This window comes from Natrix helvetica (assembly GCF_964273705.1).
Source record: "Natrix helvetica genome assembly, chromosome: 2".
Classification (NCBI taxonomy): Eukaryota; Metazoa; Chordata; class Lepidosauria; order Squamata; family Natricidae; genus Natrix; species Natrix helvetica.
In genome coordinates, this window is record NC_138552.1 from 24,124,687 (window position 1) to 24,149,111 (window position 24,425).

Sequence of the window (24,425 nt, forward strand, 5' to 3'; positions counted from 1 at the left end):
TGCTGTAACACAGCTTTCTATGCTGCTTCCGACACATCAAGTGGTCAACATTGTGATAAAACTGTTTCAAGCTAAAGATCTAGTATGTTCACAAATTATATATTTGTTTTTAATATTGTGGCTTGGCACGAACCTTGGGAAAAAGTATGGTGTACTGAAAGATGTCAGTTGCTTTTATTACAGTCACATGCTAGATGGCAGCTTTGCTTCCAGAACAATTCTTGAAAATGTCCAGGGCCAGTTGGGAAGCTTGATATACTAAGTCAAACTCAGGTAGTCTTGACATAAGATAAAGGTAAAGGTTCCCCTGCACATGTGTGCTAGTCGTTTTCAGCTCTAGGGGGCAGTGCTCATCTCCGTTTCAAAGATGAAGAGCCAGCACTGTCGAAAGATGTCTCCATGGTCATGTGGTCCGCATGACTAAATGCCGAAGGTACACAGAGCACCGTTATCATCCCACCAGGGGTGGATTCCTGCTGGTTCTAACCGGTTCGGTAGAAGAGGTTCCACAAATCTACCGTGCCATTTAGAACCGGTTGAAAAGCTCGGCTCGCTCCCCCCGCCTGACGCGATCTCCTTTCATTCTCCATCTGCCTCATTCACTCGTTCGGGAAGCAGAAAACGAAAGGAGATCGCATAGCAGAGGGAAAAGGAGCCTGCAGCCTCCTTCATTCAACTGTTCGGGCAGTGGGGGAGGCTTTCTTGCACGCCTTCTTTCTTTCTCCAAAGGCATGCGAGAAAGCCCCCCCCCCATTGCCGAACATGTCCTGGAACTGCGCTGTGAGGTAAGGGAAGCAGGTATTGGGAAAGACCTTCCGTTCCCCTCCAGAGAGCCCATGCCGAAAGAGAGGAGGCAGGCTGGTTTGAATGTGGGCTAGCGGGCAGCTTAGTGGCCCGCTTTCTTTGCTAGTTTGGGTGGGCGGAGAAAGGAGGCATGCAATAGTTGAGGGTGAAGGTGCTCCCCTTATTTTCTCTTGACAGCCGCCTGATTAAAAAGAAGGATGAAGATCCACTGGTCCAGAGCCCATCCGTGGGGGGAGGGATCCCCCTCGTGTTCCTCATCTTCCCAGATGAGGTCCAGACCAGCGGAGCCTCGTCCTTCCTTTTAACCAGGCTGCTGTCAGAAGAGGACAGCGCATGCCACTTGCAGCAGCTGAAGAACAGGAGGCAAGGATTCGGCTCTGCATAAGCCCAAGGGCATGCACTGTCCTCTTCTCTCTGACAGCCGCCTGGTTAAAAAGAAGGACGAGGCTCCGCTGTGGGCTTGTGCAGCAGCCGAAGAACAGGAGGCGAGGATTCGGCTCTGCACAAGCCCACGTGGCATGCGCTGCCCTCTTCTCTCTTGACAGCCACCTGGTTAAAAAGAAGGATGAGGCTCCGCTAGTCCGGAGCCCATCCATGGGGGGAGGGGTCCACCTCGCATTCCTCGTCCTCCCGAATGGGCTCCAGACTCGTCGCCAGCCGAGCATAGCCTCTCCGCAGCTGCATGCCGTAGAAAACATAGGCACGTGTGCATACTCTGTAAATTACAGTCTCGGAGACTTCGTAACAACCAGAAACAGTTGGGAGAGCGGCTTTGATCCTGCTCTGGGCTGTAATTATGCAGGGCGTGCACGCACCTATGTTTTCCATAGCATGGAGCTGCAGCCAGAAGACAAGGAACGGGAGGGTGACCAGCGGGGCCTCGTCCTTCTGAAGAGGACCTGTCCCTGAAGAGAAAAATGCCATTGCCAGGTACTTTTAACCTGTGATTGGAACACAATGTGACCACAGTATGTGTGTCTGTGTATCTCTCTCTCTCTCTCTCTCTCTCTCTCTCTCTCTGTGTGTGTGTGTGTGTGTGTGTGTGAGTGAGAGAGAGAGACAGACAGACAGAGAGAGGCACAGGGAAAGAGAGACAGAGAGAGAGGGAGGGGGACAGAGACAGACAGACAGACACACACACACACAGAGTGAGAGACAGACAGACACACACACATACACACACAGAGTGACAGATGGGAGAGGGAGGAGAGAGAGAAAGAAAGATACAGAGAGAGACAGAAGAAAAAGAGAGAGAAAGAGAAAGGAAGGAAGGAAGGAAGGAAGGAAGGAAGGAAGGAAGGAAGAAAAGAAAGAAAAAGAGTGGGAGAGAGAGATGAAAGAAAGAAAGAAAAAGAAAAAGAACTTATGAGCACAATTGAGCGCAAAATTTTGGTTGCTAAGCAAGAGCATCGTTAAGTGAGTTTCACCACATTTTCCAAATTGGCCATGCCCACCTGGTCACATGACCGCCAAGTCACTCCCACAAAACAGGCCACACCTACAGAATGGTTCTAAAAAATTTTGAAATCCACCACTGCATCCCACCAAAGTGGCCCTTATTTTTTCTACTTGCATTTTTTTATGTACTTTCGAACTGCTAGGTTGGCAGAAACTGGGACAGGTAATGGAACCTCCTTCATTTTATGCGGTGCTAGGGATTCAAACCGCTGAACTGCCGACCTTCTGACTGACAAGCTCAGCATCTTGGCCCCTGAGCTACTGCACCCCTAGTCTTGACTTGGTTCATCTAATAATCATTTGAAGTTACAAAGGGACTGATATAAGTTATTTATGACCGTTTTTCACACTTACAACCATTGCACCATCTGTCTGGTCACGTGATCAAAATTCAGACACTTGGCACCTGATTCATATTTATGTCATTTGTAGTGTCCTGGAGTCACATGATGACCTTTTGCGACCTTCTGACAAGCAAAATCAATGGGGGAGCCAGATTCACTTAATAACTGTGTTGCTAATTTAATAACAGCTGTGATTCACTTAACAACTGTAGAAAAATGGTAATAAAATGGGGCAAAATCAAGTGAATAACTGTCTCACTTAGCAACCAAAATTTGGGGCTCAATTGTGGTTGTAAGTCAAGGACAATCTGGAGTACTGCTAAGAGAAGTATTAAAATCTCCCATTCCAGAAGATACATAATTAATCTTATCTAAGATAAGAAGGAAATCTTATCATATTTCCTAAGTTGGGAAGACTGGGAACCTGAGCCAGCTTTTCTGGCTCAGCTGTATATAAATTGTGAAAAACGTCATCAAAGATAAAACTATCAAAACCACAGAAGGCTAAGGCCTGGCACCTTCTGCAAAATAAGTCTTGTCTTGCCAAAATCAAGTGAGTAAGAATGATTCAGGAAGCACTGATTACCTGGATTTTCAAAAGATTTGTAAGCAAATCTTTTGTTTTTGTTAGGTATTACAAAAGCTTGATACCCCGAGACTGTTTCCAGGCAATTTTATTGGCAGCGTTATAAGAGTAGTTTACCACTCTGTTCTTCTGGGTGACTTTTCAACTTCCCAGTTCAGTGAAAAGATGCAAAACAGAGAAAAGCAATACTCAGAGTTAGGCTACTCTGCTACTAGTGGGATACCCAGAGATGTCCCTCCAGATGTTATATCTGTCCTAAGATACCCTATTTTCCCCCAAATAAGCCCTCCCTGGATAATAAGCCCTCCCCAAAAATATTGCAACACAGCAGTAACCATGAGGTGACCATGCTCGCTGCCTCCCGCACCTCAAAAATAATAAGACCTCCCTGAAAATAAAGTCAAGTGCTTATTTGGGGGGGGGGGGTGTCAAAAGAAAATAAGACCCTGTCTTATATTCGGGGAAACACGGTATAATTTATTAAGTTCTTGTGAAATAATTAGCATCCTATGCTACAAGGCACACCATCGGTCTCAAACCACATATTTATTTTCAAGTAAGCTACTTAGCTTCACGCAAGAGAGCCCCTGGAAATTTTCTTTAACAAATTAGCCTGAAGGGTATTATATGAAACTATAGGTAGTTGCTGTAAGAAATAACCAGGATCTTGAATTGCACTGGAAGCAAACTGAAAGCCAGTGCAACTTATGCATCAGACATGACACATAGGCATCTTGTGACATGTGTCACTACCCATATTGTCACATTTTGGACCAGCTGTGATCTTCAAGGACAACTCCATGTAGCTATCACTGCAATAATTCATGAAACAACTACTGCATGCGTGACTAACTGAAGGGCCAATCTAGGAACAGATACAACTGGTTCCTTCTGGCCATAGTAACCATCTATTTCTCAAACAGGACTTGTGAGTCCATGATGATTGTCAGATTGCACATTGGTCTTGAATGGGGAAGTGCAGCCCCATCCTAGATTAAAGATGGGAGTTCCTAGATCTGGATTGGGTGTCCAAATATCCAGAAAATATTGAAAAGATATAGAAAAATGGAGTCCAGAAAATGGATTTTACACTGATACTACAATAGATATATGCAATATATGGCTGTGAAAGTTGGACCATAAGGCTGAGTGCCAAAGAATTGAGGCCTTTGAACTCTGGTGCTGGAGAAGACTCCTGTGAGTCCCTTGGACTGCAAGGTGATCAAACCAGTCAGTCCTAGGGAAGATCAACCCTGACTGCTCTTTAGAAGGCCAGATCCTGAAGATGAAACTCAAATACTTTGGCCACCTAATGAGAAGGAAGGACTCACTGGAGAAGAGCCTAATGCTGGGAATGACTGAGGGCAAAAGAAGAAGGGATGACAGAGAATGAGGTGGCTGGATAGAGTCACCGAAGCAGTTGGCGTGAGCTTAAATGGACTCCAGAGGATAGTAGAGGACAGGAAGCCCTGGATGAACGTTGTCCATGGGGTCGTGATGGGTCGGACATGACTTTGCAACTAACAACACCACTACAGTAGAGATTGCAATTTGATGTAAGCATATCTAAAAGAGTACCCTGGTTGTAATGAACAAGGAAACAATCCAAATATTATGTAACATTTTTCCTGAGATTCTAGTAAGTCCATCTTACTCAGGGGCGGAATGACCCTGGGCTAAATGGTCATCTGACCTAATGGTAGCAGCAGGTTCCTGAATCCACCTAGTGGAATGTTCTCATTCTCCTTTGAATAGATTCAGGAAATGCCACCCTTCTAATTTCATGTCACAAACTGATTCTGACATTTCCTTCCATTTGAAAAAGCAGCGTGCCATAATGGCGCAAAGGCAATCGTTTATGAGAAAATGAAACTTGATGTCAGGACCTCTTCAGCTCCAAGAATTAGTCTGATAGTTTTTTTGGATCTTGGCCAGCATTAGAGAGCACGAGCCTGTGACAGATAATGTCTTCCTGATCACAGGGGAAAACAGGGCCCTCTTGACCTCTGTGGTCTTGTTATCCACAACACCTTGGTATTTAGTTTGCCAAAATACCCTGGCCAGGAAGACAACATGCTCCACCTACATTTATTTCTCCTTTTTGATATTGTTTTTGAGTGGGCAGGTATTGGCTTCAGGTTCAAAGTTTATTGGAAAATCAGATTGATATAATAATTAATTATGAGCTATTACCTGATTGCACATTCTCAAAGTGTGGGACTTGAGTGAAACTTCATTTTCACACACACACACATACTTTAATATTTCTCAGGGTGCTTAAGAATGAATGTCTTTTGACTTTTTGTTGGTGATGCTTTTGAGCTTTCTTTATTATTGAAGGTGGTGGAGCGGTGTGGTTACTTTTTATTATATATATATATTTAATAAGGCAAAGGTAAAAGTTCCCCTTGCACATATATGCTAGTTGTTCCCGACTCTAGGGAGTGGTGCTCATTTCTATTTCAAAGCTGAAGAGCCAGCGCTTCTGAAGACGTTCTCCGTGGTCATGTGGCCAGCATGACTAAACACCGAAGATACACGGAATGCTGTTACCTTCCCTCAAAGGTGGTTCCTATTTTTCTACTTGCATTTTTACATGCTTTCGAATTGCTATGTTGGAAGAAGCTGGGACAAGTAACGGGAGCTCACGCAGCACTAGGGATTCGAACCATCGAACTGCCGACCTTTCTGATTGACAAGCTCAGCGTCTTAGCCACTGAGCCACCTTATACATATATAATTCAATTACATAATTATAATTGCATAATTCTTTATGTGATTCTGAAGCCTCCTTATCAACAATTCCCCATCTGAAAGGAGGAATTCCTTCCATATTCATCTTTATTGGAGAACAAGTGATGGGATTTGCATCGCTTGTCACATCGTGTCATAAATGCCATCTCTATGAACGTGTGTCAGACTTCAGGTTCATAAAGGTGGGACTTGAGTCATGGTGTCATTGTGAGCATATTGTCATTTTGATATAAAGGCCAGCCCTGGTCCACTCATGAGCATGTCTCCCTTTCAGACTGCACAGAAGTGTGGGAATCCATCAAGGCAATAGACCAGATGATCCAATGAAATACAAAGCACCTGCAGTGAGATCTGTTCAAGAGTATCAAATTGCATGCAGGAGAAGTTCTCTCAGTACCCTTTCCCTTTGAAATGAAGTCTAAAAGTATATTCCCTTTCATCTCTCTGAATAAAAATGAGTAGAAAGGAAGGAAGCAGAATTTTTCTGCACAGCTCTAGCCTCTAATCATAATTCTGTACACCTAATGTACAAAGGGAATTATTAAGGCTAGATGTTGAAACAGCCCTCTGTAGCCTGTTGGGTTGATTCTATGAGTTGTGAAACACCATGAACCAAGAATTCTCCCTTCCTTCTTAGAAAAACGGGATCTCTGCTTGGTTCTGTTGCCAATCTTCAAAATGGAGATTTCATCAGGGTCCCACTATTTGGTGTCCCACAATTTAATTACCCATATGGAGTTGCTGGGATGATTTCTTTACCAAGTGTTACCATTTGGAGACAGACACAGCCTAATAAACTTAAATGTAATACCAATGAGGCAAAAACGCAGGGATCCAGTGGTTCTCCAGCAGCTAGATCATTTTTTTGTTTTCTTTATAATGTTTTACCATCTATTATAATTGTGTGGAAAATCAAAATACTTTTTTAAAAAAGTGTGAGATGATACCTTAAGAGATTGGTTTATATTACCTTGATTTTTTTTTTTTAAAAAGATCCAGCTCATCATTTCAAACACGTAATTTTCCATGAGATGTCCAGGCATTTAATCTATTGTACTCTTCCTCCCAAAAGGGTTCTTAATAAAGTATGTGGAAACCAATAACTAGATCGATACGTGCAATTTCAAAGGGTTAATAGAGTAATAGAATTGGAAGAGACCTTGGAGGTCTTCTAGTCCAACCCTCTATCAGTGATGGCTAACCTTTTTGTCATTGAATGCTGACCGCCCCCCCCCCCACGGTCCCCCCTGCGCATGCACCCCCATGCCCATTTTTGGCTTCCAGGTTGGTGCAGCAGGCCCTCCAGGCCCAAAATGGGGCATAGGGGTGCTGCAGGAGACCCCACAATGCAATGTGAGTGCTCTGTGCATGTGCCCTGACCCCCCCACACACACATCCATACGTGCATCCCCGCATGTGCCCCACCCCCACACATGTGCTGTAGAGAAATGAAGACCATCTGGCCAGCGGGAGATGCGTACACATGCGCAGTGGGGCTGGACTGGGGCAACAGCTGGTGTGCCTGCAGAGAGGCCTCTATGTGCCACTTGTGGCACACATGCCACAGGTTCGCCATCATGGCCCTATATAATTTCAGATAAATGGTTGTTCACTCTCTTCTTAAAAACCTCTCGTGTTGGAGCAGCCACAACTTCTGGAGGCAAGTAGTTCCAATAATTAATTGTTCTCAATGTCAGGAAAGCTCTCCTTAGTTCTAGGTTGGTTCTCTCTTTGATTAGTTTCCCCCCGTTGCTTCTTACTCTGTCTTCAAGGTGCTTTGGAGAATAGGGTGCCACGTAGCTTCTTTGTGGCCGCCCTTTAAACATTGGAACGCTGCTATCAGTGTAATATCATCTGGTTATATCTAAAGGTGGTATTCAACCAGTTTCGACCGGTTTGGATGAACCGGTAGCTCCAATGATCAGCTGGCCCCGCCCATCCAAACATGCCCTATCCTGTCCTTTATTTCCTGCTTTCCAGCTTATCTCAATTGCTTGGCGCAGCTGATTTCCCACCCCCTCGCTGTTCTACTTCCCATTGCTGACTTGAAAGATAAGCAACTGAGCTTCTAAATGCTCCATTTTTAGCGCTGCACAGAAGCGCTTTAGGCATGTGAACGTACAAAGCGCACGCTCCCCGAGCCGGTTGTTAAAGTGTCAGCATCCCACCACTGGTTATATCCTTTGCTTACAAATAGACTGGTTGACCCAGTCTAGATCAGGAAACATAGTGTTGTTTGGCTCTGCTAATTCTTTGATAGTGGGAAACTTAGAAATTCTAAGGGTTAGAATTCCAAACACCTTGGGAAAAGGCAAGGAAAAACCACTTCTGTATTAGAGTCTAGCCAAGAAAATTACGGTGATTACCACATAGTCAGTAAGCATCAAACATATCTCAAGGGTATCTTCATCTTGCATTTTAAGAACTATACATTGTGCCACTTAGATGTCTTTCCCACATAGATTAGGGGAAAAACAGCACGAAGCATTTGAGCTTGTAAATATATTCGTATTGCAACAACAACTAAAACTGAAATCTACCCTATATTGTTTCTTTTTAATGACATAGAGAGAAAAAAGGTTGGAAAGAGCAAAGCAGTCCTGGCTGGCTCATGCTATCGAAAGGAACTGTTTCTTGTCACTTTATGGCACAGCAAATTAAAATTGGGCCACAGGGACCAATCCAAGGAAGAAAAATTTGGACAAATGTGCAGAAGAATCTTAACCCTAACCCTAACCATCTGCAGCTGTTGGCAGGAAGGACGTGAGATTGTTTTAATTCATTTCTATTAAGGACACAATTTTAAAACATTTGAATTCTGAACAGAATTGGAGTAAGGGGAAATGGGACAGGGTTATTGGGATAACTTTTTCTTTTCTTTTATGATTGAAGGAAATGTATGCATCACTAGAATGGGACACAATTTTGCTTCCACTCTACATATGTTAATTAATACACATAGATGGAAAGTTAGCAGATATAAGGAATATAAAGTGTGTCATCAACTCCATGAACATGATTTTGGGAAAACTGGAGGACAGTGGAAGATGGGAAGGCCTGGCATGCTGTGATCTATGAATTGCAAAGAATAGGACACTACTTAGTGACTGAACAGCAACAAAATATAATACAAAATAAATACAATACATCTCATCATAGCAGGAAGACTTGAACTATTCATTCATCTCATTCATCTTTGTTCACTTTGTTATCCAGGTATAAGTCAGCATCTTTAATATTCTTGGTCACCACAATGTAAAAAAGATATTGAGACTGTAGAAAGAGTGCAGAGAAGAGCAACAAAGATGATTAGGGGACTGGAGACTAAAACATATGAAGAACGGTTGCAGGAACTTGGTATGTCTAGTTTAATGAAAAGAAGGATTAGGGGTGACATGATAGCAGTGTTCCATATCTCAGGGGTTGCCACAAAGAAGAGGGAGTCAAACTATTCTCCAATGTACCTGAGGGCAGGACAGGAAGCAATAGATGGAAGCTAACAAAGGAGAGTACCAACCTAGAACTAAGTAGAAATTTCCTGACAGTTAGAACAATTAATCAGTGAAACAACTTGCCTACAAATTTTGTGAATGCTCCAACACTGAAAGTTTTTAAGAAGAGATTAGACAATCATTTGCCTCAAATGGTATATGGTTTCCTGCCTGAGCATTGAGTTGGACTAGAAGACCTCCAAGGTTCTTTCTAATTCTGTTATTCTGTTGGTCTTGTTGGTCTTTCTGCCTTTCTGATGTTTAAAGATAAATTGCATTAGGGCATTTCTTTAAATATCATCTTTCTACTAGCCCTAGGAAATGGAAGAGTGTGCTGGACATCTGATTGTTCATACAAAGCCAACTGTTTTCTTCATTAAATTTAGGAGCTGCTGGTTGGAAGAGTTGCAAAGCAAAGCTTCCCTTTTATTAGTTTAAAGCAGAAGTGTTGAACTTGATTTCATTGAGGGCTGCATAATGGTTGTGTTGACCTCAGGGGGGGGGGGCATGGCCAGTTCAACGTCACTCATGTTGGGGGCGCCTATGGTGGCTCAAGTGCTTTGCCAGCAAAAATGGGTTCCCCGGCTCCATTTTTGGCTGCAATGACCTCCTGCAACCCTCTGCCAGCAAAAATGTAGATATAATTTTTGCTGGCAGAGGCACTATAGACCTCTGCAGCCCCCCCCCCCCCCCACACACACACTTTCAGAATTTCCTAGTCAACACACTGTGGAATTCCAAGTGTTGAAACCCACACATCTTAAAGTTAAAGAAACACATCTTAAAGAAACACTAGGTTAACCAAACAAATTGATATTCAATGCTTGTAAACTGCTTTTCCCATAGAAAATGTTATGAGTGCTCCTGGATGCATCTGAATAAACCTTATGGGGCTTTTGCCCTGAGTCTTTCACAGGATGCCATAAAGTTATTGTGAAACTCTAGGATTTGGCAAAACCAAGTTTGAACAACCCTGATGTAGATGACCACTAGACAACACTGTAACTGCTTCCTGCTATCTAGTTGCTGGCTATGTTTTTGAACCATACCTCTGGTAAACCTAAGCCCTGGATCTAATGGACCAATAATAGGATTCACTGTAAATTAGTTTCCTAGATTCTTAAATATTCCCATCCTGATGATTTTCATAATATCCGGATTTCAACATTAAAAACAGGCTTGCTACTTTTTCCCGTAACAGGAAATAGTTTTCATCTACCTGGCATTATCACTGATACTTCCTCAAATGAAGAATGCTCACTCTTCCCGCTTTTGCAGAAAAGGGGTTTTCAGCTAGGAAGACAAGGAAACATCTTTTGTTTATTCAGTAGCATGAAGGTCTTGCTTTTATTTTATTTTTCGGGGGCGAAAAAACTTCTTCTAATACAGCTACAGTGGAAACACTGAATAACACACTTAATAATAATAATAATAATAATTTTTATTTGATTAGCCGCAACCCTCTCCCGAAGGACTCGGGGCGGCGTACAATCAAAACGAATAAAAATACACATAAGATAAACATATATACAAAAAGAACAGAGACATATACATATGTGCATGGAGGAGAGTTGACTTATAAGTGAAAGACAATTAAAAACACAATTTAAAATCCCCTTAAATAAAATTACTAAATTAAAAAACCCATCAGGAGCGATACGAAGTTATGGTTGAGCCAGGCCAGCTATTTGGAAAAGGTGGGTCTTGAGCTTGACACGGAAGGAGCGGAGGTCAGTAGTGGTCCTAATATCCGGGGGAGGTCATTCCACAGGGCTGGGCCCGCCACAGAGAAGGCTCTGCTCCTAGGCGCCGCCCCATGGCACTGTCTGGTGGATAGCACCTGGAGAAGTCCCTCTCTGTGCGAGCGGATGGGTCATAGGGATGTATGGGGCAGAATACGATCCCGCAGGTAACTAGGTCCTGAGCCATGGAGCGCTTTAAAGATCGTAATCAAGACCTTGAAACGCACTCGATAGACCACAGGAAGCCAGTGCAGCTCGCGCAGGAGAGGTGTCACATGGGAGTACTTGGTACTCCCCATAATCACCCGCGCGGCCGCATTCTGGACCAACTGCAGTCTCCGAGTGCATTTCAAGGGAAGCCCCATGTAGAGATTATTCCTATTAGCGTTCCAAAAAAATGCAAAGTTGTATGGGTGTAGAGTGAAATTTCCCAGTCAGGCATTCAGTTAGTCAGCATATATTCCTGTTACTGTGCACTCAAGGAAGCAAGTAAAAGTAGAGTGGTGATGCTATTTACATTTCTGAATTCTGACAGTTGATTTTGACTATAAAAGAAATAGGAGATGCCTCCACACATTGTCAATGTTGGAGCCCAAAGCCTAAAGGCTTAATATAACACATTGCTTTTGAAAGATATTCTTTCCCACAAAGGAAAGAAGCCAGAACCAAAAATATGCCAATTACCCATTCTTATGGTATATTATGTAAAGCTAACAGTATTGAGTACAAGGACTGAAGAGCTGATATTTAACTGCAAGTTGCTTTTCTTAGCAGCAAAGCTGCACTATGTCATAAAATTAGCACTTGGAAAAGTGGCAAAATCATACTGCCATGGAAGAGGGTCATTGTCCTCCTGTCTATGCACCTTGTTCATCCTTATGTGACACAGTATGTAGATTGGATGAGTTCAGATCGTCTGATTTAGGTGAAGCTCAAGACTAGTTTCTGTAGCTTTCTACACCAATGCTTGTTTCTAACTTCATTAGTGGTGGGATTCACTTACCTTCCCTACCAGTTCGCAAATGTGAGTGCACAGCTGTGCCTGCGCATACGCACCACCTCCTGTGCATGCTCAGTGGTCGTGCATTACATGGGGGCAGATGGGCAGAACCTCCTGCAGCCACCGCTAACGGTTCACGCAAACAGAGAGAACCGGCTAAATACCAGCTCTGAACTTCATCCTAACTAGTATATTGTAATTGTAATTACAATTACTGCCAATCTTACAAGGACTGCCAATCTTCGTTTAGAAAAATGTTGCTTCTCTGAATAGGAATGAAATCTGTTCTAGACTGATTCGGATATTATGGAATCTATTGGTTTCTAAAGAACAGAAATAAAAGATGAGAATGTTTTTCTGTTCTTAATAAACCAACAGATTCCATAATATCCGAATCAGTCTAGAACAGATTTCATTCCTATCCAGAGAAGCAATATTTTCCTAATCAAATATTGGCAATCTTTGCACTATAGCAACTTAGTTGTTACATACCTATATGGTCATATAACTTTTGGCATCATACTATAACATATCTCTACAGTCCTATTTTAGTATGATGCCAAAAGTTAGCATTAGATAAATATCTACCAAATCTCCTGTAACTGATTTGGTTTGTTGGCTTTGATGATGGTGAAGATTGATGATCAAATGTTTTTTAAAGCTCAGTTTTTCTCAAGAAGTCAAGGATGTTATGTGTAATGTTATATCATTACAATTACAATAAACTAGTCAGGATGAACTTAGAAACAAGAATTGGTGTAGAAAGCTTCAGAAATTAGTATTGAACTTCATCTAAGCCATCTCCTTCAGTTACAGAGCGTTGATCTTATTCTCTTTTTAAATTAAACTGTCAGGAGCTATTGTCTGTGAATAGTTACCCCATGGAAGAACTCACAAAATTTATTTATTACCTTTCAGAATTTGATTTTTTCTGCACCGCTGGAGATAATCTTCAGAAATGACAACTGAACCCCTGAGTTTAGATGTTAAATTATTTAACAATTCCTGATCTTGCTTTTCAATCCCGTCATTTACTTTCTGGGTTCTTGACTAGGTTCTTACACTTCTATTAATTTAGTTTAGAATCCCCAAAATCTGCATCCTGATTTACTTCAGAATGAAACTGATGATTTTGTGAGTTCACGTCACTTATATTTATATTCTCCAAAGTCCACTTGTATGTCCCAGAGCCCACTGTAATAGCATTGCCAAAAAGGCATTAAGAATTATTAAACTAATTTTGCAAAGCTATTTCTCTGGTAACATTGTATTGCTAACTAGGGCATATAAAACGTTTGCCGGACCAATTCTTGGATACAACTCATCTGCCTGGAATCCACACTGTATATATCAGACATTAATACAATTGAGTGGGTCCAGAGGTACTTCACGAGAAGAGTCCTCCAATCCTCTGCTCACAGTAGAATCCCTTATGCCACCAGAGTTGAAATTTTGGGCTTGGACAATCTGAAACAGCGCCATCTGCGGTATGATCTAAGCACGGTACACAAAATTGTCTGCTACAATATCTTACCTGTCAATGACGTCTTTAGCTCCAATATGACTTCAGCAACACAGTGGTCAGTGCCTGGAATGCTCTACCTGATTCCGTTGTTACATCCTCAAACCTTCGCAGCTTCAACCTTAAACTGTCTACTGTGGATCTCACCCCATTCCTAAGAGGTCCGTAAAGGGGATGTGCATAAGCACACCAGCGTGCCTACCGTCCCTGTCCTACTGTCCCCATTTATTTGTATTCATTTCTTTCATTCATATCCATGTTTATATTTATACCTGCTACCTTGCACATGTTTGACAAACTAATAAATGCAAATACAAATATTAGCTTTCAGGACTTAAGTAACAAGAGTGTCTGACAAGCAACCTTATCCAGAGAAAGAAAACTTATGCTCAACGCAACCTGCTGATATGAGAACAATTCTAGCGACAGTCATGCTTTTGTGGGACTTCTTGATTCACTGAGCCCAGCAAAGATACCATCTGTTTTTGTTTTAATTATTCATTGCAACAGACTTACAACATCCAAGAATCAATTTCCTCTTTAAAAAGTAAATGGTCAGCCCTATTTTCTGCCTCCTCTTAAAGAAACACCCTGCTATTGTATAGTGTTTCAGGGTCTCTGACTTAAAAAACAACTCCACCAGAGACAACTGTCAATGTGACGGTTTCCTCCTCACTCTGTGGTTACGTGCGTCAAATCAAAAGCATTTGCTTTCCACCATTGATACAAAAGCACAGTTTTTGGCAAATGGGTAGACTTTCAATCCCGTATGTTGTGTTCACAGGACATTTGTTGGTCTGGAAGTTTTTCTATTTGGGTGGTGGTAGGGATACTCTGAACAGTTCTGTAAGAAGGCTCCATTTAAATGTCTATTTCTCAAGGGAGGTAATGAAATTAGATTTATAATGGAGGCACTCTGATATGGATTGGGACCATGCATTCCAAGTAAAACATTCTTCTGCATTATGAGCTACGATGGCACAGTGGTTAGAGTGCAGTACTACAGGCTACTTCTGCTGACTGCGGGCTGCCTGAAATTTGGCAGTTCAAATCTATCAGGCTCAAGGTTGACTCAGCCTTCCAGCCTTCCAAGGTGGGTGAAATGAGGTCCCAAATTGTTGGGGGAAATATGCTGACTCTATAAACCATTTAGAGAGGGTCGCAAAGAACTATGAAGTGGTATGTAAGTCTAAATGCTATTGTTATTGCCATGAGCCTCTCTCCATGAGGATGACTGTAGGACAATGCATAACAGAATTCTGATGGAGTCATCATTATATGATTCCTCCTGCCATGTGAAATCCACTCTTACATCAGGATAGCTAGATAGCTAGATAGCTAGATAGCTAGATAAATAGATAGATATAGATAATATACATAGATACAAATATAGATTGATGTATTGATATATACTCAATACTACTATTACAATCATATTGGGAGTGCTACACTGCTTCCGGGCAGAGGTGGGTGTCACATAATGTAACTACCGGTTCGCCCAAAACTGAAAATGTGAGCAAACACACATCTATTATATAGGATGGTATAGCACCGGAGTGCTGGTCGGAACTACCTGTTCGCCCGAACCAGTCTGAACTGGCAGCAGCCCACCTCTGCTTCCGGGTTGAAGGGATTAGCTGGTGACATCACCTTGCTTGGAGGATGCCTACTTGGGAACTCTTTTCATGTCCTCATTAAGCTGCCCTCTGAAGCAGTATCCATTTATCTACTCCCAGCTACCTGCTTTTGAACTGCTGGGTTGGCAGAAGCTGGCGCGAATGATGGGAGTTCACTCCATCATACAGCAACAACTGGTCTCAGCCCAGTATCCTAACCACGTGTGCCACCACAGTGGTGTATATTCAGTGAGTTTATTGCAGGCTCATTAGAAAACTACGCCAACTTAATTTGATCATGGGGCCTTACCAACAGAAGAAGCATTCCAATATTTGTTTACCTGAATTCTGTATTTCAAGGTAATTTTAAGGAAAAAAAGTTGGCCTAGTGGCCACATTCTGAATTTTGAGGTTGTGTCATATTTTGTCTGACAAGTGACCATCATGGAAATTTGCTTATTTACAAAAATACCTTGCATGACAGACATCTCCAATAACAAAACATTTAGTAGAAGAAAAACTATGGTGGTTGTTTTCTATTACCATAGCAAGATCCTAAAAAAATAATTTTTATTGTTCTCTTTATGTTTGACTCCAAAAGATATACCTTTATATTTTATTTTCTTACATTTCCAGGAAAAACACCTAATCGTTTTTATTTTGCAAAAAACGCAAGCAACGAGGATTTGCAATAAAAATAAAGAAAAAAATGTTTTACTTTGTTATAGCATGCTAGCTTATCCCTCCTCCATTTTTTAAAAAAAGAATTAATTGTGAATTTAGGTAGCAGATTGTCTGCTTCTATTCTGAGGGGGAAGTAAAGGGAAATTACACTTAACTGTGCAATATAACCTTAGTAAGTCTGTCAGAGTCCAGTTCTCCCAAGGGGCCCTTCAAGTTTCTGAATTTCAAACTATTTAAAGGGCTTTCAGGACTAATAACTGCACCTTGAACTTCACCTATGCATAATTTGGCAACCAAGGAAGAGATACTTAATAGAAGTAAATATTTGGGTATAAAGAAAATACTATAAAAGCTCACAACTTTAAATTGCTTTATGTTAGCAGTTGCACACTTCAAAGAATGGAAGATTTGGATCAATAACAAGTACTTCAAATGAATCTCTTAAGCTCTTTAACATTAGGTACACCTTCTGGAGCTTCAAAAAAAAACCACTGTTTTTATTCTATCACTCTTTTTGCCTTCTAGAATTTGCTGTGAGTTTCCATTGTTGTAATCCACAGACAAGAACTTTCCTTAGACTATAGAAGTTCAAAGAGGTGTTTGAACACATCTTCTCTTACCACACAGTGTTTAGTTTCCACTTTACCTATTGCAGATGTTATGATTTTTTAAAATTATTGCTAACATATTGCAGAATTATTGTGTTTTTGTCTATCATAAACTAAAAGTGCTTTTCCAAGCCTTGCATTTTTCCGGATGTACTGGATTACAATTCTCATCTTTGCCACCACATGAGGGAATACATGCCAGTTGCCAAGCACATGACTGCAGTGGTCATGAGTGTGAGGACTTATTGCAAGTCACTTTTGTAATGCTGTTATAAACTTTTAACAGTCACTAAGTGGATGGTTGTAAATTGAGGACTTCCTGTAGAGAATATCTGTTGTTCCTTTCAATCAAGAAGCTACAACTGAGACACAATTGAACAATCTGGAGAAACTGCATGTCTATAATTGAAGAGAAGAACTGAAGAATGTAGAAGAAAGAGCACATAAGCCTTTTTCTCTCAGAATGTGGTAACAGAATAACTAAAATAGGTACCTGCAGGGATTTCCACAACCATGCAATCAAAACCCCATCTCAGTTTATGCAGCCGCCATCTTGACACTCTCTCCTGCAGATACCCTTGTTAAGAGTTGAATGTTTGTTTTGCAATTTCAGTTACCATTGTGGCACATATTTCAACTGCTTAGAGAACTAATTCCTCTTTTAGTGCTTAAGACGTTGTTAAGAAGACAGCCCTGCTGTAGTCCCATAATTCAGGGTTAAGTGGCGGAGCTGAATATTTACTAGCCGGATGCCCTTCCTCACACCATGTGGCATTTGCAGAAGATACTTTCTCTTTGTGCCTTAGGACAGAAACATCTGCCGCTACCTAGGATTGAACTCTCAACTTCCAAGTGGGAGGCGAGCATCTTCACCATTAGACCATCCTGCCCCTTGTTTAAAATGATAACAAAAACCTACAAAATTTTCACAAGGAGCTGGGTGATCCAGAGTTCTTTTTATGTTATTTAGAAAAAAACACTAGAAATAAAGGTAAAATATTTCACGGTTCACTGCTTATAAAATTGTAGTGCTTCCCCTCCAGATGTGGACATTATGTTACCAAGATCTCCAGCATAACAGCATTTTTTTAAAAAAAAAATTCTAATGAGAAAGTGAACAATGACAAGTTAAATGACTGAAAAATGAAAAAAATGTTTTATCATTAATATACCACATGGTAGATTTCTTCATTTAATCTCTGTTCATTTTATATGGCTGTGCACCCTAAAATAAAGTATATTTGGGGAAAGGGACACTCTAAAAAATATTTAACCCGCAATTTTACTGTGCTGCAATACCAATTAAAATTATTATATGCAATCTCTTATTTGCAGTATTTCTTAGCTGTCTTCAGCAGAGTCCAACCCAGTACATTTTCATTGTTAATATAAACCAGGGATAGTCAAACTTTTGAAACAGGGGGCTGATTCATGGTCTCTCAGACTGTTGGGGGCCTCAGTGGTCAGGGCTAGCAGTGGCTCTATTCAGCTGGTTCTATCCAGTTCAGGAAAACTGGTAGCAATGGTGGCGGGAGACTCTACCCACCCGCCCGGATGTCATCACATCCCGTTTTTGACACTCTGCACATGCGCAGAGATGCAGTCACATTTGTGAACTGGTAGTGAAGGCAAGTTGTTTTCACCCCTGTATTGTAGACAGAAATAGACCAGAGTACATTATATGTAACTAACTGTATTGTAAAGTTAAATCATGTCTCTATTATCTAATTTGGCAGAAGTCCTCCCAATTTACTAGTCAATGATTTTTAAAATGGAATTACATGCTTTATGGTCATACTCCCTTTTATATCAGCAAAACAAAGTGTAAAATGGATATAAAACAATAAATTAGCACAATATTTCCTAATTTGTTACATTTTAGGATGGCTAACCAACAAGATAACTTGAATTACTAGGAGATGTAATTCCAATCCCTCTGGTCAACCCCAGATTAGGGAAGATTAGCTAGGATTCTCAGCGAGTATAATATCAATAGCACTAACAATAGCACTTAGACATATATTGCTTCACAGTGCTTTTCAGCCCTCTCTAAGTGGTTTGCAGAGTCAGCATATCGCCACCAACAATCTGGGTCCTCGTTGTACCGACCTCAGAAGGATGGGAGCCTGAGTCAACCTTGAGCCGGTGAGAATCGAACTAATACTAAGTATAGATTTCTATTGCAACGATTCAAAGCTACAATTCACATCATAGAAATCTATATTTAGTATTAGTTTTATTCTGCAAAGCAAGGTTGCAGAATGACCAGAAAATTACAGCTTTCAAACATACATGCTCTTAGAATATGTTTTACTATATTGTTTCTTAGTCTAAATGACACCGTTCCTGCGCGAGCTGCACTGGCTTCCTGTGGTCTATCGGGTGCGTTTCAAGGTTTTGATAATGATCTTCAAAGCGCTCCATGGCTCAGGACCTAGTTACTTGCGGGATCGTATTCTGCCCCATACATCCCTGCGACCAATCCGCTCGCACAGAGAGGGCCTCCTCCAGGTGCCGTCCACCAGACAGTGTCGAGGGGCGGCGCCTAGGAGTAGAGCCTTCTCTGTGGCGGGCCCAGCCCTGTGGAATGACCTCCCTCCGGATATTAGGAATACCTCTGACCTCCACTCCTTTCGTGTAAAGCTCAAGACCCACCTTTTTCAAGTTGCTGGCCTGGCTCAACTTTGATCCAACTATATCGCTCCTGACGGGTTTTTTTATTTGGGGTATTTTAATTGCATTCAATTTATTTAGGGGTTTTTAAACATTGTGTTTTTACTTGCTTTTATCTATCAGTTCACCTCCTCCTTGTATATGTCGTGTATATGTCTTGGTATATGTTTTGTTATATGTATGTCGATATATTTATTTCCTATGTTTTGTTGTACGCCGCCCCGAGTCCTTCGGGAGAGGGTGTGGCTAAGAAATAAATATTTTTTTTTTATTATTATTATTATTATTATTATTATTATTATTATTATTATTATTATTATTATTATTATTAAATAGAGGCCATTTCTTTCTTTCTTCAGCTTGGACATATTGATTGATTGATTGAGTCAATCAAACCAACCAATAAACCAATCAATAATTATCTCTTTCAACTGTCATCATAACCACCACCCTGTGATATCATTTGGGCTAGAAAATAATATGTCACTGAGAGGTATCCAGCGAATAAGTGGCAGCATTTCATGAGAGAGACAGTTGAAACTGTTGTGGTTAGGAAGAACTGCAGTGGTAAAACTAAACACTTTGCTACAGCTCAACTTTTTGCTGTAAAGAAAAGGACAAAATGCACTAAGAAAGGAAGATAAGCCACTAAATGAAAGACAGAGACAAATAACTAGTTTTATATGGTCTAATAAAATTTTCGGATAAAGCTTAAAATCTTACGAAAGAACAAGATGGACTGGCAATACCAAATGTTAAATTGTATTACAAAGATAATTTTTTAACTTGGATTACGAACTGGATTATCACACCTCATGGAAGGAACAGGATTTCCAAATGGCTTGTGCAAATATCTTTGGTCAGATGGCAAAAAGAGAAGTACAAACTATATAGGATCATTCAATGAGAAGCAGGGTTGTAAAGGTTTGGAATGAATATTGTACATGAAAACAATCTACATTTATCTCCTCTTACTTCAATGTTAAATATTTATTTTCATGAAGGAAAATGTAGAAAGCATACAGAGAATAATTTTGTAGATTGAAAATTTAGTTGTTATTGAGACTAAATCCTTTGATATCCTTAATCAGAATCTTTACGTTGGTTCTATTTACAAATTAATGCTTTTATTTAATGACTATGATTTTATTTAATGACTTTACTTTTATTTACCATTGAAAGGCCTGAGTAAAATAAGTAGAATAATTCTAAATGAATTACAAAAGCAGAATCTTACAAATGAATTTGGTTTTATCCCAATGAAAGACTACAATATTTAATATCTTTATCATTTCTTATCTTTGTCAAATCACTTACATCAAAGAAAAACTGATTATTTACCTTTTACAATGCTTACAGTAATTTGAACAATACAAGTTTCAGTTCTTATTCGTGCATAATAACCAATTTTAAATTGACAAAACTTTAGATTGATATAAGATATTCTAATGTGGCATTATATTAATGTCATTTCAATTAGGGTTGGGATAAGAATTAGTTATTTTCCAGTGCTGGTAAATAATCTTTCTATATCTATTCCCTTTAATTTTTCTTTCCAATTGTTTTGAATGTTCCTGTGAATATAATACAGTAATAAAAAGTTTATCAATGATTTAGCACCGGACATTCATTTTTATTGGCTTTGACCGTTGTTTTAAATCCTTAAAAATCATGGCAATTTGGCTGTCACTTCAGGCTCACTTAAATATATATTTATGAACAGAGAAAAAATAAATGTAATAAACTCAAAATAAATTAGTATCATTCTGTGAATTAGCTGGTCTGCTGTCCCTAATTCTGCATAATTTAACTGCTGTGAAGCACAGAGGCATTCATTCTTGTTAAATAATGAATACATGGATTAATTTCACAGAAGTGTGAATTGAGTAAATGGATCAACTTAAAAGTAAGCGATGCATTATTTATTTGGGTGATCAAATAATTATCATGAAGATATACAATAAAATGTTTCAAAAACTGAGGATCCTAGAAAAATAAGTCAAATACTGAAGGTACTCAAAAGGCATTTTCATAAACTTGTTTTGTTATGAAAATGCTACCTTTTTGTACTTTTAGCTGTTTGAATTATTTTTCTAGGATCCTTAGCTTTCTGTTTAGAGAATGGTTTCGTATCCCTTTCCCCCATTCAGAAAGTTAAGAAGTTGGAGGGTGGAGGAAAAGTTTGGTCTAGTGATTAAGGCATCAGACTGGAAAGTGGGAAATTGTGAATTCAAGTCCTGCTATGAAAGCAAGTTTGTTTTCAATTGTACATACAGAAAAAAATGGGGGGAAACTGCACCGGATACCTTTTTTCTTTTTTAAAAAAATCATAAAAGTTTTTTTTAAAGAAAAGACTAAGTTAATTATGAGAAAATAAGCATGATCCTTCTATCTGCTTTTAATGCTCTCACTGCAGAGTGATATTTGCCCTGGGTTAAAGTATTTTTTTTTAAGAATTTTATTGGTTTTTAAACATTTTTGGGGAAAGGTAAGAGGGTACATAGAAAATTTTGGCAGCTCCCATGCTAGTGGTAGAAATCCCTCCAAATCTCACAATTTTTACAATATTAAAAACAATGTATAAAAGATAGGCAAAAAACAGAATCTTATTCTACATTGTATCAATCATGTGTTCAATCATCTTTTCCTTTGTCACTTTCTAGTATATCAACAATTACAAATATTTCAAATACTTTTATTTTTGTGACCTGAGCCTTTTCGATATTGCTCCTTCCTCCCTGTCTCCAGGTGGAGCCACAGCCCCCCCCCTCCTTCATATCTTGTACCTTGCTACCCTTTTCACTACCTTCCCTGTGTTCGTCCTCTAGGAGAGAAAAGTGTTTTTTAATGAAGACTTCAGCCTCCTGCACTGTATTAATTCTAATTCTATTTCCCTCCCAAAAAATCAACATTCCCTCTGGCAATAACCATCTAAACCAAACTCCTTTATTGTATAATTTCTTTGATAAGGAGGAATACTTCCTCCTTCTTTCTCTTATCTTTTTCGGAATTTGCTTAAGAATGGTGATTTCTTCATCTTTATATCCCTTTGGGTCCCTAGCATCTCATTCCTTGTGGTCCTCCTGAGAAATTTAACATGTACCTCCCTTAGAACATTATGACTTCTAGCATATGCTGAATTAATCCTATAAACCAGATCCATATCCCACCACAATTGTTCTTTATTTCTCTTAATATATTCTGCTAAAATTGTACTCATAATAACCTTAAGGTCTTCATTTTCTGTCTCTGGTAGGTTTTAGAATCTGAGAAAAAAGGACATTCTTTCAAATTCTATTTTTGCCATAAAGTTTTCCAAGTCTACATTTCCCTTCCGGACTGCCTTAACCTCCTCCCCCAGCCCAGCCGCTCCCTCCTCCAACACCACAATTCTCTGTTTGCTTTCTGAAATATGATGTTGAACACCTCTGAGTTCATCTTTAAGATCTGTCACCTCTTTTTTCAACTCATTTTGACCCCTCATTATTTCTTGAAACATTTGGGTAACAGATAGTTCTTTTGAGCTCTCTCCAGACCCTTCTTGTTGTAACAATGAAGTAATTTTCATTTGCTGCATGCTTGGACTGGAGATGCAGGAGCCAAAAAGGACTTGTCCATTGGTGGTTTCTTAGGCCCCATTTGTCTGAGTTCAGAGATGGTATAAGTCTTTTACAAAGAAAATGGCGTCAGCAAAATGTGCAGCTATGCAGGTCCAGGGAGGCAGGCAAATCCAAAAGGGAAAAGTTAATTCTCCTTCACCGTTCCAAGGCACCGAGGCATACCAGAGAGGGGAAAGTCAAATAATCAAAGTCCAGGAAGACCACGTAACAGGAAAGGTCCAGGTTTCCCTCAGAGAGGGTAATAAAACAATACCAGAGGGAATTTTTTTCCGAAGGTAGTTTCAAAAGGCAGACTTCATTTGTAGCTGCAAAAACAAAGATGGAAGGGAGCCATCTTGGCTCCTCCTTTCACAGGGAGAAAAACGGAGATCTCCATAAAGTTTTTTTTAAAAAGAACAGCTCAGCAATCATCTCTTGCAATTGTGATAGCAATCTTTCTCACATAGTTAGTTCAAGTGATGAGTCAGCCTTTATTCTCTCTCCATTCCAATATAGAGAGAGCTAATTCAAATGCCGCTTAATCCAAGGGGGGTGGTAAAGAGAAGAAACACCCCGCTCTAATCTTCAGCTTCAAATAAGTTGAACACGAACTTACAATAGTCTGCTGCTTATCCTTTAATGATGATTAAGGAGATCAGGATGGCTCCCCCACCACCAGCATTCAGCCGCTCTTCCTTGGATTAATTCCTTCCTCCTGGAGCCCATTCGGTGAAAGGGCGGACAGCCCGAAGCTGTACCATGCCCCCCCTCCGCTCCCCGGCTCCTGGGGCGAGGCATTGGATGACTGAGAAATAAAAGCGTAGAAAGAAATTGGCATGTACTTTATTGATTATGGTTGGTTATGTCCATCATTTCAAGTTGTGGAATGTGTACCCCCAAAAAATGAGACTATGTCAAAATCAGCTGGCTCCAAATTAGCAAAACATGACAGCAGGTAATATATTATTTACTTCATCATTCATCATTCTAACTGTTGTCTATCCATTGCAGGATGAAGGCATCTTCTGCATGTGGTCCTGAGCTTCCCTTTGTCAGTTGACCCACAATAGTTACTGATGTTGTCACTCCATCTTGTTTTAGGTCTATTTTGTGAATGCTTTTTATCAAGTGGGATCCATTCTATGACTGCCTTGATCCACATTTAATCAATGTGCTACATGGAAACTGGATTGGAAGAAGATGAGCATGGGTTTGAAATTGGAGTAAGAACATCAAACAGTGAAGCTACAGTACTAAAAATGCAAAGGATTCCAATTCTAATTCATTACTGTCTGGTAATGAAAGTCAAGATGTTCAGTGAAAAATTGGTACTAGGATTAAATCTGGCCATGGCCAAATTAATGACAACAATCAGAATAACCAGGCTTAGAATTGGCAGTGAAGATATTGAGGTGGCAGATAGCTTCTAGCTTTTAGGATTATCCACCAGTAGTAAAAGAACAAACAGTCACAAAATATTCTATAGAAGACCTTGGAAAAAATGTTTATATGCCCGGATGTGTCTGGAGTATATAAAGATCAGA